This window comes from Canis lupus, chromosome 5 (genome assembly GCF_011100685.1).
Source record: "Canis lupus familiaris isolate Mischka breed German Shepherd chromosome 5, alternate assembly UU_Cfam_GSD_1.0, whole genome shotgun sequence".
Lineage (NCBI taxonomy): Eukaryota > Metazoa > Chordata > Mammalia > Carnivora > Canidae > Canis > Canis lupus.
The window spans coordinates 8,090,134-8,106,349 of record NC_049226.1 but is presented as its reverse complement, the minus strand read 5'-3'; the positions used below and the strand labels follow the sequence as shown (position 1 = coordinate 8,106,349).

Sequence of the window (16,216 nt, the reverse complement as noted above, 5' to 3'; positions counted from 1 at the left end):
TGTGGTACGTTATTGGTTCTCCAAGCAGACAGGGCTCATTCCCTTGGAAAGATCATGGGCAAAGTGCCTGGGGCTTAGAAGTCTGGTGTCAGGCATGGGGTGAAGACGCTGCTGCCCCCTGCCCCTGCCCAGGGTAATCCCACGCTGCTCTTCCTGGCTTGGCTTCTCCTCCCTCCTGTCCCCCCACATTCTGTGCCACTACTGCGAGTTGGCTACAAAGGCATGTATGAGCCCAGCCGACCCCAGGTGGGGCAGAGATGAGCCATCTCAGCTCAGCTTGGCCAGCTGCTGACTCACTAAATCCGGAAATTTGGGGTGCTTTGTTACACAGCGGAAGTAACTGATATACCCAGTAGTTACCTACTGTTTGACTTGTTCCTGCAAGATTGTCCAAATCAGACCTCGTCTCTCCAGCTCCTTCTCTCATGCTCTAGTTGGACTGGTCCATTCACCTCTCTGCAAGGACAGCCTGCCCTGTTAGAACTACATGCTTTTGCTTGTGAAGTTCCCTCTGCTAGAAATGTCCTTATTCTGAATCTTAACTGGCTGGAATCCCAACCTCTTTCCAATCAGTTCAAAGGCTACCTTTGGCTTGTTAACACTTGGTCATTCTTTAAGCCTCAGGTTCTTGCCACCTCCTCTAGGAAGCCCCCTCTGGCTTAGCACCCCCCCCCCCATCTCACACTGCCCTAAGGCCATATGCCACCTCCATGAGCCATGGCTGTTGGCTGCCCCAATAGCTGTGAGGTCCTTGAGGCCAGTCCTGGTTAGGTTCTTTTTTTCCATCCTTGTGTTTAGTGTCCAGCCCATAGTTAGAGCTCGGTCACTATTTGTTGACTGGTGCCTTGCCTGACCTGGCTGAGTTAGAAGCAAATTTCCCCCTCTTCACTAGTCTGCATTACATCTATCTGTGGACCTGTTTCAGGTTCTCTACCCCTCCAGAGCAGGACTCCTGATGCCTTGTGCATTTTCCCCACCACCTAGCACGTTACCTTGGACAATAAGAAGACAATAAAAAATAACGAGTAATAGCTAATGCTGGTTGACAGAGGGCTTACAGTCCTTCCAGAACTTACAATACTTCTAGAGTCCTTCTGGTACAGCCTCACAACAACCTTGCATAAGGTAGATACAGTCAATATGCATATTTTAGAAAAGTGGAAACTGAGGCACCAGCTCATCTCTGAAGTCTCCTGACTCCAGTGACCTGTAAAGGCTCAGGACACTGGGGAGCCTCTCCTTTGGAGCTCCTGACCCACAGGGGTAAGAAGGGAGGCAGGGTGCTGGGCTTGGCTCCTGGCTCCCAGTTCTTGGCTGCATCATTGGGGGCAAATTGCTTAATTCTCTTTGCAAGATACTATCTCTGTCATAGATATTATAGTATCTACTTCACTGGGCCATTGTGCTGATTCAGTGAGTTATTTTTTATTTTTTTATTTTTATTTTTATTTTTTTTATTTATTTATTTTTCTTTTTTGATTGATTCAGTGAGTTAATACAAGCACTTTGTTTCGTTATTTTTTTTTAAAGAAGTTCTTTTTTAAAAAAAATATTTTATTTGTGTATTTGTGAGAAACACAGAGAAAGAGGCAGAGACACAGGGAGAGGGAGAAGCAGGCTCCATGCAGGGAACCCGATGTGGGACTCGATCCCAGGACCCCGGGATCACGCCCTGAGCTGAAGGCAGAGGTTCAACTGCTGAGCCACCCAGGGATCCCAAGCACTTTGTTTCAAAGCGTGGTGCTGTGGTAAGAACACAGGAGGTGCTAGCTCTCGATACCATTGTCTGTTCACTAAGTAACTGCGTGGAGACAGAGAGCAGCCTACTGCACGGGAAACAGCTTGTTTGAACCCCTTGTTCTATACTCGTTCTGTGCCCCGGCCTCAGCCTCCCTAGATGTCACAGTCAGCACCTTGCCTCCCCACGAAACCACAGCCATGAGGAGGATGTTGGAGACAGATGGGCTGGGCAGGGGATCCTGTAGGGAGGAGGGGGCTACTGGAGTGGGGTGAGGGCAGTGAAGACAGGTGCCGGCAGGGGCCAAGTCAAACCACGTCACGTGTTTCCCCCTTCAAATTAGGAAGGGTGAGCCTTCTGTTTATTTCCAATTAAACCCGGTAAGAAGGTCTGAGCCATCTCATCAGTGAGGAGACGGATGTTTCATTAATACTGAGCAGAAAAATAAGTCCCAGGATGTATGCAGAGTGGAGGGAGGGTAGACTGGGGGGCAGGGAGAGGACAGCAGGCGGCAGGCTCCCTGCAAACAGAGACGTGTGCGTGCGTGTGTGCATGCGCGTGTCTGTCCACAGGAGTGCCTGGCACTGGGTGATGGTGGATGATGGGTGACCGGCGAGTGGACAACCAGTGAGGCAGGCTTGGGGTAGCCCTTCTGGTGGCCAGAGGGAGAAGCCACCAGGGAAAGGGTGTCCCGTGAGAGCAGCAGCAAAAGGAACCGTGTGCAGCGCGTGGGACCGCTGGGCACAGGCAGGGCGGGAGGGGAAGGCCAGCCTCGGGCGCGGGTATCCTCCGTGGGCCACCTGGCATGCGGGCTGTCCCCCAAGGAAGGGACCTGCTCTTTCCCCAGCTCCGCTCCTGTGTGGATGGGTGGCCCCGGGGCAACATGAGAGCCCTTCTCGGTGTGTCTGCGGGAAACATGGGCACGTGGCTGCCTCGCGGTGTCTGGCAAAGCTCTCCGGCTAGTTCTGACCTTGACTTGATTTTGGGGTTCATCTGTTCACCATGGCTGGGTCAGGGGGACAAACCTATCATGGTGACATGGGCTGTGCCATTTACATATTTGATGGGGAAACTGGGGCCCAGTGGCCAACCCACTTGGGACCAGTTACACAACTGACCAGTGGGGAAACTAGGAATCCCGCGGAGGCCCCTGCGAGTCCAGCGGCCCACTCCTAACCTCAGTGCTGTGTGGCTGCTGATGAACGAGAACCTTCTGTGTGCTTTTCGTTGCTTTTGCAGCCTCAAGGCAGCCATCCTGACCCAGCAGAAGGCTGGTGGGCCTCAGGAGTGTCCAAGTTGGTCCCATAAATAGAAAGCAGCCCTGATACGGTTGGTCTTGCTATGGCTCCCATCTGGCAAATCGACCCCCTCAAGGAGCTGTATGCCTTTCGCTAAGGACAGAAAGGAAGACAGGAGGAAGCCTTCCCTCCCAGCACCTGGAGCCTCAGAACAGAGGGACGCGGGAGACAGGGTCACCTCATTAAGGGACTTACAAACTCAACATAAGAAATTCCAATAATTGGGACGCCTGGGTGGCTCAGTGGTTCAGCATCTGCCTTCGACTCAGGGCGTGACCCCGGGGTCCTGGGATCGAGTCCTGCATCAGGGTCCCCCATGGGGAGCCTGCTTCTCCCTCTGCCTGTGTCTCTGCCTCTCTCTGTGTCTCTCATGAATAAATAAAATCTTAAACAAAAAAAGAAATTCCAATAATTGGCTTTTAAAATGAGAGATTCGGAGCACCACTTTTGCATTATGACAGCGTGCATGTGTTTCCTTGTTCGCCCTTGGTAGGAGCAGCTAGAGGAAGGCCGGGGGAGGAGACGAGAAGTGACAGGGACCGAGAAGTCCGGTGGTGGTGGTGGGGGGGATGCAAATAGGGAAAGACAGGCAAAAAGCGAAAGAGACAGGGCCGAGATGTGCAAGCCACCTGCTTAGGGAAGAGATAAATGCGAGGGGAGAAAATACGCGGGCCTTGCTACAGAGAGCCGTGAAGCCAGGGGCAGCGTGCCAAGTAAGGAGAAAAGCGAAGTGCTTTCTCTAGGCCTCTTGCCACAAAAATTCATTTCAGGGAATCCCAGAAAACCACTAAATGTACCTTTCAACTTTATGCAAATTTACCAAATCCACTCTTTGCCAGAATCCTAAGAGGGAAAAGTCAAAGTCTTTTTCTGATCTGAGCTTGTTTTTGAAAAGGCACCAGCCTCTAAATCTGAGAAAGGGCAACGCTTTTAGAATTCATTATAAAAGAGCGTTTTAATGCTCATCTATAGTTTAGCCTCATAGATATTTTTGAAATCTCCTATCTTTCTCATTTTTTTTTTCCGCCGAGACCACATTTCTCCTCAGAAGTTGGTGAACATCGCATTTCATTTTCTGTAGAGAGGGTCCATTTTATGGGTGAGTGTTCACAATCTTTCAGGATGCTGCCGTGGAACACGTAAAAAGTGTTGCCCCTGCAAATCCAGGGCATCGCTGGGAGAAATGCAGGTATGTGCAGCCTGTGGAGGGCTCGGGTGGGGTCGCTGCAGGTTGGGGTCTTGCAAGCCCACCGAGATAGAGATCTGAGGGAGCTTAGTGCCTCTCTATACCACCGTCTGATGGGGGTGAAGAGGCAAGTTTGGCCAGAGGGGCCATCCGAACGGCGATGGTGGCACCGTGGTCTCAGCAGATCCTATAGGGCTGTGGCTCTGGACGGCCCTTAGGGTCATGCTATTCTAGGACATGGGGCTGACCTTATACTCTGTGGAGGCCAGTCACTGGAAGGGGGCTTCCTCCCTGTCGCCCCAGGTAATCCCTAGAGAGGGACTCAGCAGAGCCGGCCGTCTCTGACACTCTGACAACTAGGGAATGGGTCCTCCTGTTCTGAAGGGGGAAGAGGAATCTGGGGGGGAGGGGTACATCATGGCATCTGCTGCAAGGATGGTACTCACAGGAGGCGGGGGGCATGGACCCTTCTGCAAGTGTCACCTTTTTCCCATCAATGTTGAGATGGGGGTAGGGGTGGTTTGGGCATCCAGGTGGTCTGTATCAGAAAGCAGCCCCTCAGGAGAAGAGCTTTGGTAGCTGGCAAGGAGGACATGAGGACCTCTACTACATGCTCTGGTTCACCAGGGCAGGGGGGGACTTCCCATCTGACTGGTCATCCCCACGGCCAGTGTTTGCTAGTGGTCAGGGCCACCCAAGCCCTGCATCTCCAGCCCCAGGGGAGCAGTGTGAGTGGGATAAAGAAAGAGCACAGTCTTTGCTCTCAGACAGAGCTGGGAACTGGGTTACGGGGTGACCTTGAACAAGTTTCCAAGCCTGCGTGAGCTCCGGTTTCCTCATTTGTAAGGTGGAGCTGTATTATTCTGCTATGAGAAAGAAGAAATCCTGGCATTTTTGACAGGATGAAACTTGGGTGAAATGAGAGGGTATTATGCCAGAGTGAAATAAGTCAGAGAAAGACAAATCCCATGATATCACTTATATGTAGAATCTAAAAAAAGCCAAACTCAGGGGCGCCTGGGTAGCTCAGTCAGTTAAACGTCTACCTTCAACTCAGGTCTTGATCCCGGGGTCCTGATATCAGGTCCCACACTGGGCTCCCTGCTCAGCGGGGAGTCTGCTTCTCCCTCTCCCTCTGCCCCTCATGCTCTCTCTCTCACTCTCTCTAATAAGTAAATAAAATCATAAATAAATAAATAAATAAATAAATAAGCCAAACTCAGAGACAGTAGAGTGATTGTCATCAGGGACTGGAGGTGGGGGAAATGGGGAGATATGCATCAAAGGGACACACTTCCAGTTATCAACAGGTTGAGGATCTCACAGACAGGGTGGAGATTATAACCAATAATCCCGTATTATATATTTGAATGGCGCTAAAGGAGAAGATCTTATGTATTCTCGCCACAGAAAGGAAAACGGTCATTACGGGATCAGTTGGAGGTGTCAGCTAATGCAGTGGTAATAATCATTTCCTAATATACTAAATGCACCAAATCAATACATTGTACACGTTAAACACACACAACGTTCTGTCAATTACAGCTCAATAAAGCTGGGGAGGGAAAGCTCAAGTCAGAGGCTAATGTGCGATCCAGAAGAAACAACACAGAGAGAGCCCCGGTGTCTCCTGCTGGCAGCGGCCTTGAGTGGCCTTATGAGATCTGCCGAAGGCCATGCGGGGCATGCAAGTTGTGACAGGGTGCAAAACTCGGGGGGTGGGGGGACTGGAATGGAGAAGGATGCTCCTCAGACTTTCCTGATGTTCTTACTAACATCCCACTTAAGAGCAGAAGTGGTTACAAACCTCCGGGATGCCGGCCACCGGGCCGGGTTCTGTCCCCAGAGTTAACTCGCTGTGTGGTTACACTCACATCCCTAGAAGGTGGTGGTGGTGGTGGTGGGGGCTGCTCTCCCTTCCTGGGGTGCCTGTCCCTCCCCTTCTGACTCGTGGACACCTGTGAGACCTTCAGGTTTTGCAGAAGTGCCTCCTCTGGACTCCACTGGACTGTGGCTGAACGTCTGCGGGACAGGGACCAGTCTTGCGTCTGCGTGTCCTGCTGTCCTGCACGATGCCCCAGCCAGGGCTGTGAGGCGGAGCCTCCCCTCCAGTCCTGCTGCATGGGATTTGGGGGTGGCTGGGTGGAGGAGCCGCGCTGGGGGTGACTTCCTGAGGGGCGCAGCCCTGTCCTAATTCCCTTCTCTCTCCTGAGAGCTTGCGCAGAGCTGCTGCTCAACAGATGAGCGCTGAATAAATGAGAGGAGAGTAAGAGAGATGCCTACGTGAGGGGGGTTACAGGCAGGAAAAACTATGGGGATGCTTTGAGGGGGGAGAGATCTAGAAAACACTACTAAACACCATGGTGTATCGAGTATCTATTATGTTCCAGAAGGTCCCGAGGGTCCTACCGGCCCTTCACATTGATCTCATGGGCCAGTTTGGGGAGATACTGTGATTTGGGGCTTGTAAGAACTTGGCTTGTTTGGAGATGTTAGAGGCATTTGAATCACTGAATTTGGGACCCATGACAGCCGGGGTCCCAGGGCTTTGCCGAGACCTTGGACAAGTCTCTTACCCTGTGTGTTCCCCACTGTCCACCTCCCATCACTCCTTTTTCTCTAGGCTGGCGACGCTTGGATCCTTACTCACCTCCCTTCTTTTTGCTGTCACTCTTCCCAGGCTCCCCCTCTCCTGTGATGAGCAACCGACTCGCGGGGCAAAGTGCTTGTAAAAAGAGATGGGGTTGCAAGTGCGGCGAGTGTCCTGGAGCAGCCCGAGTCAGAATACCTGGGTTTCAGCTCGGTCCGCCTCACCGCCACGTGCAGTAGTCTGGAGGGGCAAGGGCTGCATGGATGGTCCGGGTGCAAGCAGGCCGCTCAGGAACAGCCCATCGGCTGCTCCGAGGCTGGAGGGGGTAAGGTCCTCACTGCTCGTCGGGGGTGAAATGTGTTGGATGAGCCAGTCGGCGCCCGCGATGGGCGTTACTGTTCGTGGCCAGAGGCGTGGATCATCCAAACCCCGTATGTGATTGAAAATACCTTTTGCGTTTGACTTTGGAGTGCATCGTGGGCCAGTGTGCGCTGGGGGACAAGGGGAGGGGCAGCTGTACTTTTCGAGCATGTTTATTTTAGACCCCGTTAGGGCTCATTTGCATTTACTGGACGTGATCCCTGGGAGAGGTTGGCAGGCCTTACTCCGCATGGAATGTTCCTCAGCCTGCGCTCGTTGGAGAGGCAGGCTGCTGGGCCCCGGAGGACTGACGGGCGGCCTCGGTGGGCATGCCATCGGGCCAGGGATGCTGGGCTGTGTTTGCAGTCAGACCCAGGGCTGCTCTCTGTGTGGCCTGGGGTCATCGAATTAGTTCTCTGACCCCGTGTCTTTATCACGAAGCAGAGATGTCGTACCACTTCCTCTGAATGGCCGGTGGGCTGATTCTGTGACACGGAATTCTATGCGCCCTTTCTTCTCTCTCCCCTGACCTCATCCCCCAGAGAGTGGCTCTGCCCTCTCCATCCCCCGCCAGGTGGCAGTTTGCGGGTTTTATTTTTATTTTTTTAAGACTTTATTTATTTATTCATGAGAGACACACACACACACAGAGACAGAGAGACAGAGAGAGGCAGAGACACAGGCAGAGGGAGAAGCAGGCTCCATGCAGGGAGCCCGACGTGGAACTTGATCTTGGTTCCCCAGGATCATGCCCTGGGCCAAAGGCGGCGTTAAACTGCTGAGCCACCCGGGCTGCCCAGGTTGCGGGTTTCCAAGAGGCTGGGCAAAGTCAGGAATAGTCCTTGTGGTCAGACGGGAAGACCTCTGGAGTCAGAGGTGGGGCAGGGATGGTCACTTGCTTTTTAGGAAGCAGGGGGTACAGAAGGCTGAATAATTCACAGCCCACCTTCCCAGGGAGGGGATTTAGGGAGGAAGAGGGCGTAGGGGATGCCTGGGTGGCTCAGCTGGTTGGGTGTCTGCCTTAGGTCCAGGTCATGATCCCAGGGGTGGTGGGATCGAGCCCGGCATTGTGCTCTCTGCTCCGAGGGGAGCCTGCTTCTCCCTCCCCCTCTGCCTGCTGCTCTGTCTCCTTGTGGTCTCTCTCTCTGTCAAATAAATAAATAAAATATTAAAAAAAAACATAGGAGGAGGGTGTGGTCTGTCACAGAATGGGGATGAGGCTCTTTAAAAAAAATTCTTTTTTTAGATTTTATTTATTTATTCATGAGAGACACACACACACAGAGGCAGAGACACAGGCAGAGGGAGAAGCAGGCTCCTGCAGGGAGCCCCATGAGGGACTCTATCCCAGGTCCTTGGGATCACTCCCTGAGCTGAAGGCAGATGCTCAACCCCTGAGCCACCCAGGCGCCCCAGGGGATGGGGCTAAGTGTGGGTGAATGAGGGCACTTTGACACTTCTCTCATTTCTCTACGGGAGAAAATAAAGGCCTCTCTTCCTGCAAGGCCGCTGAGGACTAATTCGAGGCCATAGGACTCTGGCTAAAGGCTGCCACGTGGTTTCCTGCTCAGCTCAGCTGTTGGGCTCCTGTGTTGTTTGGCTCTCCAGTCAAGGTCTGCGGCAGGTACGGAGGCCGTATCAGGAGCACCTGCTCACATCCATGCCCCCGGGAGCCAAGGCCCAGGTGTCTCAGGTGGGCCGGGAGGAGGCTGTCAGGGTGCGAGGCCCTCAGAGCTGTTGGATCCCACCCACCTCCCTTACTTGACTGATAAACGAGCCAGCCCAGAGAAGGTGAGTGATGCGCTCCGGGCAAAACAGCAAGTTTGCCTCTGGGTGTGCGGCGGCACAGATTTTTTTTTTTTTTTTTCAGAAAGGATGATTCAGAATCCAGACTTTTAATTTCTTGTCTTCAATGAGCCAAATGGCCCTCCCTACTTGGTTGCCTGTTTCCACAGGACTTACCAAGTACAAGAACAGCTTACAGATGGATATCCCGTAGCAGAGGCCATGATACATGGAGAGAGGTCATTGGAAGGGGAGGATGGGCTCACGCTGCAGCAGGAGGGACTGAAGTTAGATGTCAGGGAAAACTGGCATTAGAGACACAGCCAGGGGAGAGATCTGGTCTCTTCATCCAAAGTGCCCCCCGCACCCCACCTCCCCAGGTCAGGGATGAGTAGAGTGTGACGTGGAGACATGACCCTGAGGCAGGGAGACAGGCCTGATGGCTTCTCAAAGCCCATCTCAGCTCACGTCCGCTTACACACTTGCTTATTAGTTTCCCTGCAGTTTCTTCCCTGCTCCCAATTAGCCTCTGTCCATCCAGTTCTCCAAGAGGTGTTTCTACTTGGAGGGGGGGGGGAAGGGGAGTACAGGGGCAGGAGGCAGGGGAGGGCGAGCCTACGCATTTCCCATCAGGCAACCCGCCTCTGCTCCTAGCCAGGGCTCTTGCTGTTGGAGGGGAAGCAACCACCAGGCAATTTCTACAGCTTCCCATCAAACTTTGATCAATTGGCTCTGAAAGGGCCTTTTCTTTACAAATGGTTTGTGCCTCCGACAGCCGTTAATGGTGGAACATCCAGATGCTGCAGGGGGCTCGGAGGTGGGCGCCTCGTGCCAGGTGGGTGCCGTGAACAGGGCCAGATTTGGTCTTCTCACCTGCTCTGAACCCCCAGCTCCTCTCTACCTTTGTGACGCTCGGGGCGGGGTAGGGGGGAGATGTCAAGATGTGGCCCCAGAGCCTTGGCGGGGAGCCAGCGGCCTAGCACTAAGGGAGAGGCCTGCGGGCAGGAGAAGCGGCTGATCTTCCAGGAGGGAAGGACCAGGGAGAGGCGGTGCGGGAACCAAGCTCCACCCGAAGCGGCGCTTTCTGATGCTTCACCAAGTGACCCGAAGGGCGGTGGCCTGTGGGGTACTCTGGGTGGCTGGCAGGGGTGGCCGTTCGCACCCACTGCTGCACAGCATCTCCCCATGGGTTAGGTACCCTGCACCTCGCCATGACTCGGCGAGGTGGGCAAGGCTGCGGGGACCCCGGGAGCCCTCCTGGACTCCGAAGGGAAGAGCCCCTCAGCGATCAGAGCTGCCCAACGTCACCCATCGGGAGTTTGTGTGATGAGGCTGAGCTCGATAGTTTCCCCCCAGCACCCTGGTGCAGCCATGCACACCGTGCACTCACCCAGCCCCAGCTGGCCCCGCGGAGACAAGCGCCGGGTGTTACTCCCGACCCAGAGCTGGCTTGCTCCTATGGCTCCGCCCTCCAGCCCTGGGTCCTGGGACCTTGTGGGGTTCCCACACCTCTCCTTCAAATCCCGACTGGCTACAAAACGTAAGGGCGTGCCTCCTGCCGCCGGCCCCCCACTCAAACCTGCATCATGGAGATAGATAATAGTTGAATAAAAATTTCTAAAAAATATCCGAATGAATGCAGAAAGATCCATGGTGAGCCAACTATCACGATTTTAAGTAAAGACAGGATTTTGAAGCTGAGATCCATTTAAAATGATTTAAGGTGATCACCTGGTGGAGGGAGGTGATCAAACACGGCAATTTGCTCAAGTGAAAATGAAATAAGCAGAGAGGGCAAGACGATATTATCGATGCCTTTGCTCCCATCGAAGCCGGGAAAGGAGAATGACCAGCTCTGCTGTAAATGAAGTATTGAGGCTGAAAATAATATTGCGTGTTTTAAGAAGCCGACTTTTCAATGTTTCAGTATTTTTTTCAAGCGCTTGAATGTTCTAATGAGAAAATTAACGATTAAAAAAATGACGTAAGATCACGTATATTGGGGCCTGCATTTCTCCTCTGGCCTCAGGCTGCAGGCTGGCTCCGCTGCTGCTGTTACTGGTCCCGCCTCTATGTGGTAATTTGATATTTTATTCAGAAATTAAGGATTTCTTTTGCATTGATGCTGATTTTGGACATTTTTACATTAAAATATTATCTAGATCCCTGAGGTTTTTGATGTCCCCTTAAATTTTGTGCCTCCCCCCAACCTCGGTCCTGCTTCAACTGCTTCTCCAGAGAAGGAAGCTGCCCCGCTTTCCTGTCCCTGGTAGGGACAAAATGTAGGCTGGCCCCTCAGGCTCTTGGCACCCACCTGGGGCACATTCAGGCCTAGAAATGTCCTAGGGGACGTGAGCACTGGAGTGGGAGCAGGCTGCCAAGGGAAGATAAATGGGCTTCAGAGGCCCTACGGATAGAGATGGGCAGCCATTCCCGAGGCCATTCATCAAGTTCTTGGTGCGATGACACACGTTAATCAGGCCAGGGGGCCCCTGGGATGACGGGGTAGGGAGAAGCCAGGTGAGCAGAGGCTCCTGCAGGCTCTGAGCTAGTGCCTAGAAGGGGCAAGGCTCAGCCAGGGTGGCCAGGCTGTGCACTGACCAATTCGGGGGTGCGGGAGTGCTGTACCCTTGGTTGGTCCCCCTTAGCTTCTGTCCTCCAGGCAGGACCCAGCTCTGCTGCTCAGACCCTGGGCTGGGCTGGGGGCTGGGGGCTGGGAGGGGCTGCAGGAAGGCAGAGGGGAATGAAGCAGGTGGAGGGGGATAGCTCAAGGGTGGGCCTGCACGCGGGCTCTTCTCTGCCCTCACAGCGGCTTCCCCCGTCTGCAGAATGGAGCCCGACTTCAAGGCTCTCTGTCACCTGGCGCAGCTTCTCTTGCCCTCTGACCCACCAGAGGTCCTCCCTATGAACCCCTCCTCCTGCCTCCAGGGCCCCTCTGCCTTCCCTGGGTGACCCCAGAATGGTTCATCCTCCAGACCCAAGTTCTGCTTCATCCCCAAAGCCTCCCCTGACTGACCACGGCTCTCCCCATCCCACTTACTCTTGCTGGCCAAGTCTCCTTATGGGATCATCTCGTGTGTTTGTAGGTTGCCTCCCCGAGCAGACTCGGTTCTCCGAGGGCCTGCACCACTGCTTCTGTCTGGCCTTTCCTCCTCGGAGCCTGGCAGCAGTGCCTCAGCAATGAGGTGACCCTGTGCGTGCCCTCAGACCTGTGGTTCCCAAAGTTGAGGGGTGGACGGGAGGCAGTCAGGACCACGGGGCAGGAGGGGAGCTCGGAGAGCACACCCGCCCCCCCCAGAGCCCGTGTGGGTGCCCTCTGCTCAGGATACTGGGGTTCTGCTAGTCCTGACCTCTCATCAGCTCAGGCCGGACATGCAGGTGTGCCCTTGACTAGTTCTGCCTCTCACACCCCATTTGCCGTGGCTCCCCCTGCGTAAACACGCACAGATCTCATCGCTCCTCACATCTGTGCTGCTGCTACCCGTCAGGTCACCACGACCAAAAACCTGGACTTGTCAGCAGCTTCTGAACCTGTTTCCTGTAATCATCCTTGCCCCACCCCTTCCCCTGGGAAGTCCTTTTCATAGCCTTCTCCTCTGCTCAAAGCTTCTGGTGGTTTCCTATCTGAATCAGGCAAAATCTGAAGCCCTTACTGTGGTCTGCAAGATCCGGTAAGGTCTGGCCCCTTGTTCCCTCTGACCTAATTTTCATCAGTCTCTCCTCTATTTACTCTGCACCAGCCACACAGACCTCTTTGCTGTGTCTGGAGAACTACACGAACACTCCTGCCCCAGGGCCTTTGCATGTCCTATGCTCCACATCTGGAATGTTCCTTCTCTCAATGTTTGCTTGGTTCACTCTCTCTCTGTCTCTTCGGATCTTTGGCTATATGGTACTTACTCAAAGAGGCCCTCCCCAGGTATGCAGATAAAACTGCACCTCCGCAGCACCCCTCTCCACCTCCTCACCTTGCTATGTGTTGCTTTATGGCACCCACGACATTATAGAATTATTTGTTTGTTGTCTGTCTCCTTCCCCTGGTAGAGGCTCTGTGAGAACAGTGACTTTTCCTGTTTTATTCACTGTTGTATCCTTAATGCCTAGGACAGCGAGGGCGCATGGTAGGTGCTTAATATGAATGCTCCCCACTGCGTGGTGGGGGACAGAGTTCTCCCATCTGCAGAGGGGCCTCCATCCCAGCAGGACACATGCAGCTCTCAGGCTCTGGTTAGAGGCCCCCTCTGCGCCCCATGGTCCCTACTTGGCATTAGGTGAGCACTTCACACTCCCAATAGCTTTTGCATACAGGGTCTTATTCCAGCTGCTTGGCAATCCCTGGGGGCTCCCAGGGAGAAGCCTGAGTTGACCTGTGAGTTACGGGGAGAGCCTGGGTCAGAGGTCAGGCCTCCCGGGGGCCCCGCCCTGTTGGTCCAGTTCTCCAGGGTGGCCCTGTGGCCTGATTCATGGGTGCCCTGGTGGAAGCCATGCCCTGGCCAGCTCCCTGGGAGGCTGCTGGGCACAACCCTCGTCTCTCCAGTCTGGGCACAGTTCCAGTTGTGAGTCACTGCTTAGTCACTACTCTGGCTTATTTTACAATGAAGGGTGATGATAATAAAGGCCATTAATCACCGGGAATGATGGCTCACACTCGGGAGTTCTCCAGCCTGGTTCTGCTAAAGAGCTCAGGGTGCTTCCATTCACTTCCAACAGCCTTTCTGAATAGTGGGGACAACAGCCAGGGATACGTGTTCCTATTTTCTAGCTGGAAACGGGGACGCAGACGGGTACAACGACTTGCCTTGCCGAAGGACTCAGCTTAAATCAGGGGAGGGTCTAGGGCAACAGCGTGCCAGCAAACCAGCTCTCCAAAGCCAACACACCACCAAACAAAACCCTGATTGGAGTGTTCAGCAATTTCTACGGTGTGAACCCTCCCATGACGGCAGATTTCAAGCTACCAACGTGCCGCCGATGGCAGAGTCGGGACGGGAACGCACCTTCAGCTCTCATGGGCGGTGCAGGCCACCTCTAGCCCACCACTGGCTCAGGGAGGCGGCTTCTGACTTCCCTCCAGAAGTTCACCGCCTGGGAAACACGTTGACCCGCACCCCCACCCCCACCTCCCGGATTTTCATAACAGCCCGTTTACTTAGGCAGTTACTATGTCCAATCATCAGATGAGAAACCATGAACTGACTTGTTGGCGGTGGGAGGGGAAGGCTCTGCTCCCTTGCTGGGAACGCGCGGGGCCAGGGAAGGAGCGCTGGATGGAAACCCTGCCTGGCAGGTCCTCCAGTGGCTCCTCTGTCCTTGGACCCCTGAGCACACTGGACGGTGGCCGCTGAAGGTAAAGCTGCCTGAGCCTGCGGCGACCGCGGTGCTCATTCATCTGTTGCACCAGCTTTACTGAGCGCTGCTCTCTGTTGGGCCCATGCTAGGTGCTGGGTGCAGACAGCAAGGGCACCCGGACCCTGACCGCAGGGGACATAGAGTCCAGGTGGGGGAGGGCCCCACACAACGCAGGTGCTGCCATGGGGAGATGCAGGGTGCCTGGGAACCCGGGAGGGACCTGGGGAGCCCCAGCAAGGCTGAGGCCCGGGGAGCGCTCACGGGTCTCGGCAGCATGCGCGGCAGGCATTGAGGGACAGGAATCTGCTGCAGCAGAAGGTGAGAGATGGTCATGTGTGCCCAGCATTGGGAGAAGAGGAGTGAGCGGAGGACATGCGGGGGGTCACTGAGGCCAGGGAGGGCATGCGGGGGTGGGGGTCACTGAGGCTGGAGGCCAGAGTGCGCTAAGTCACACACTTCCCGCCCAGGGCCTCTGGTTCTGCATCAGTGGGTCCCCAAGGCCTTTCCAGCTCTGATGCCCCGTGGCCCAATGTTCGGAGTGTGCTTAGTCCCCGTGAGTGTGCCAGAATCTGAGAATCCCGAGTGCCAAGAGGCAGATGCCAGCCCGGCCGGAGTCAGTCAAAGCCACATTTGGATTCCGGATCTTGGCAAACTGACCTCCTGTTTGCTGGTCTTAAATCCCTGGCTCCCCAGAGCTCAGCAGGGGCAGGAAAGATGTCTTCTGCCCTTGCCCTGCCCTCCGGCCCCCAGACAGGGAGCAACTCCCCACGGGGCAGGGGTGGAGTGGGCTCAGAGGATGCCACATGTGGATTCTGGCCATGAGACACCAGCGCTGGGGTGGGAGGGTGGGGAGCCGGCATGCAGGCTGTGTGTGTGTGGGGGGGAGGAAGGGTAGGGGCTCCCACACGCAGATGGCTAACAAAGGGGCAGATGGGCCGAGGCCTCACGCTGCTCTGGGCGCCCTGGGGGGCAGCAGTACACTTCCAGTGCGTTGGCCAGAGGGAGCTGGACATGCACTTTGGAATCCCAAGCATTTGTGCAAGACGTGCACCGTCCTGCAGCCACCATCCTGCTGAGCTTGCTTTAGCTCCTTGACCTGCAGACACTGTGAGAGCTAATAAATGATACCCGATATCGAAAGCCCTTGCGTGCGGGGTGATTTGTTACCCAGCAATAGATGACGGGAACAGATTTTGCAGAAATGGCCAGCCACTTCTCCAAGGGGCCTGTGCGCCGACCATGGTGAGGCACCGTGCTGTTCGCAACAGGCTTTCCTGTACACCTTCCTCCTCCTCGTGACGATAGCCGTGAAGCCTGGCAGGGCAGGTATTCTGAATTCTTAGAGAAGAAGACACTGAGGGTCAGAGAGGCACACTGGGTATGGCCTAGGAATCTGACTAGGAGTCCAGTGTCTTCTCTGCCACCGTGGCTCCTGGCCGGCTCACTTCTCATGTACGTGGGAATCCAAGTCTTTGGCCAAGTTCAGAGGGAGGGGTGGGTTTGATGGAGGCAACAGGAGGGAGGACCTCTAAGGAGGTCGGGTAGAGTGACGATTCCTGGACAAGGAGGTTAAATCCAGGGTAGGTTGCAAAGCATTGAGGCTGGCCCCGGGCTTTCTTTCTTTTTTTTGATTTAAATTCAATTAGCCAACATAGAGTACATCATTAGTCCTGGCTTTCTCTTTCACCAGGTCAGAACCCTGAACAGAAGCCCCCAGAAAAGCTGGGGTGACATGAAGACTCATGAAGAACAGGAAGACTCCATGCCAGGTGTGCTAGGCTGGGAGTTGGGGCTTGTGAAGCAGGGCTCGACTGACTGGGACAGACACAGATCCTAAGTCCCAGAAACTTATCTCTGGCCCCCCAGAAGCTGGGGCCAGCCCCCCCCCCCCACCAGCTGCCCCAGTCTCA

The 16,216-nt window shown here is 54.6% G+C and overlaps 1 protein-coding gene and 1 long non-coding RNA gene across 6 annotated transcripts in view; one reads left to right on the top strand and one right to left on the bottom strand.

Moving 5' to 3' along the window:
* The window catches only part of KIRREL3 (kirre like nephrin family adhesion molecule 3), a 539,901-nt gene that overhangs the window by 49,965 nt on the left and 473,720 nt on the right, over window positions 1-16,216 (bottom strand). The gene's annotated exons all lie outside the window — the stretch shown is intronic.
* LOC119875013 overlaps window positions 1-16,216 on the top strand; it is a 79,205-nt gene that overhangs the window by 8,453 nt on the left and 54,536 nt on the right. The window contains exons 1-2 of one of the 2 annotated variants that reach the window (XR_005359073.1): window positions 8,640-8,963; window positions 15,997-16,075. This is a non-coding gene — a long non-coding RNA (uncharacterized LOC119875013). Of the gene's footprint in view, window positions 1-8,639; window positions 8,964-15,996; window positions 16,076-16,216 lie in introns of those variants that run through there. The other variant, XR_005359074.1, reaches the window with a different exon arrangement.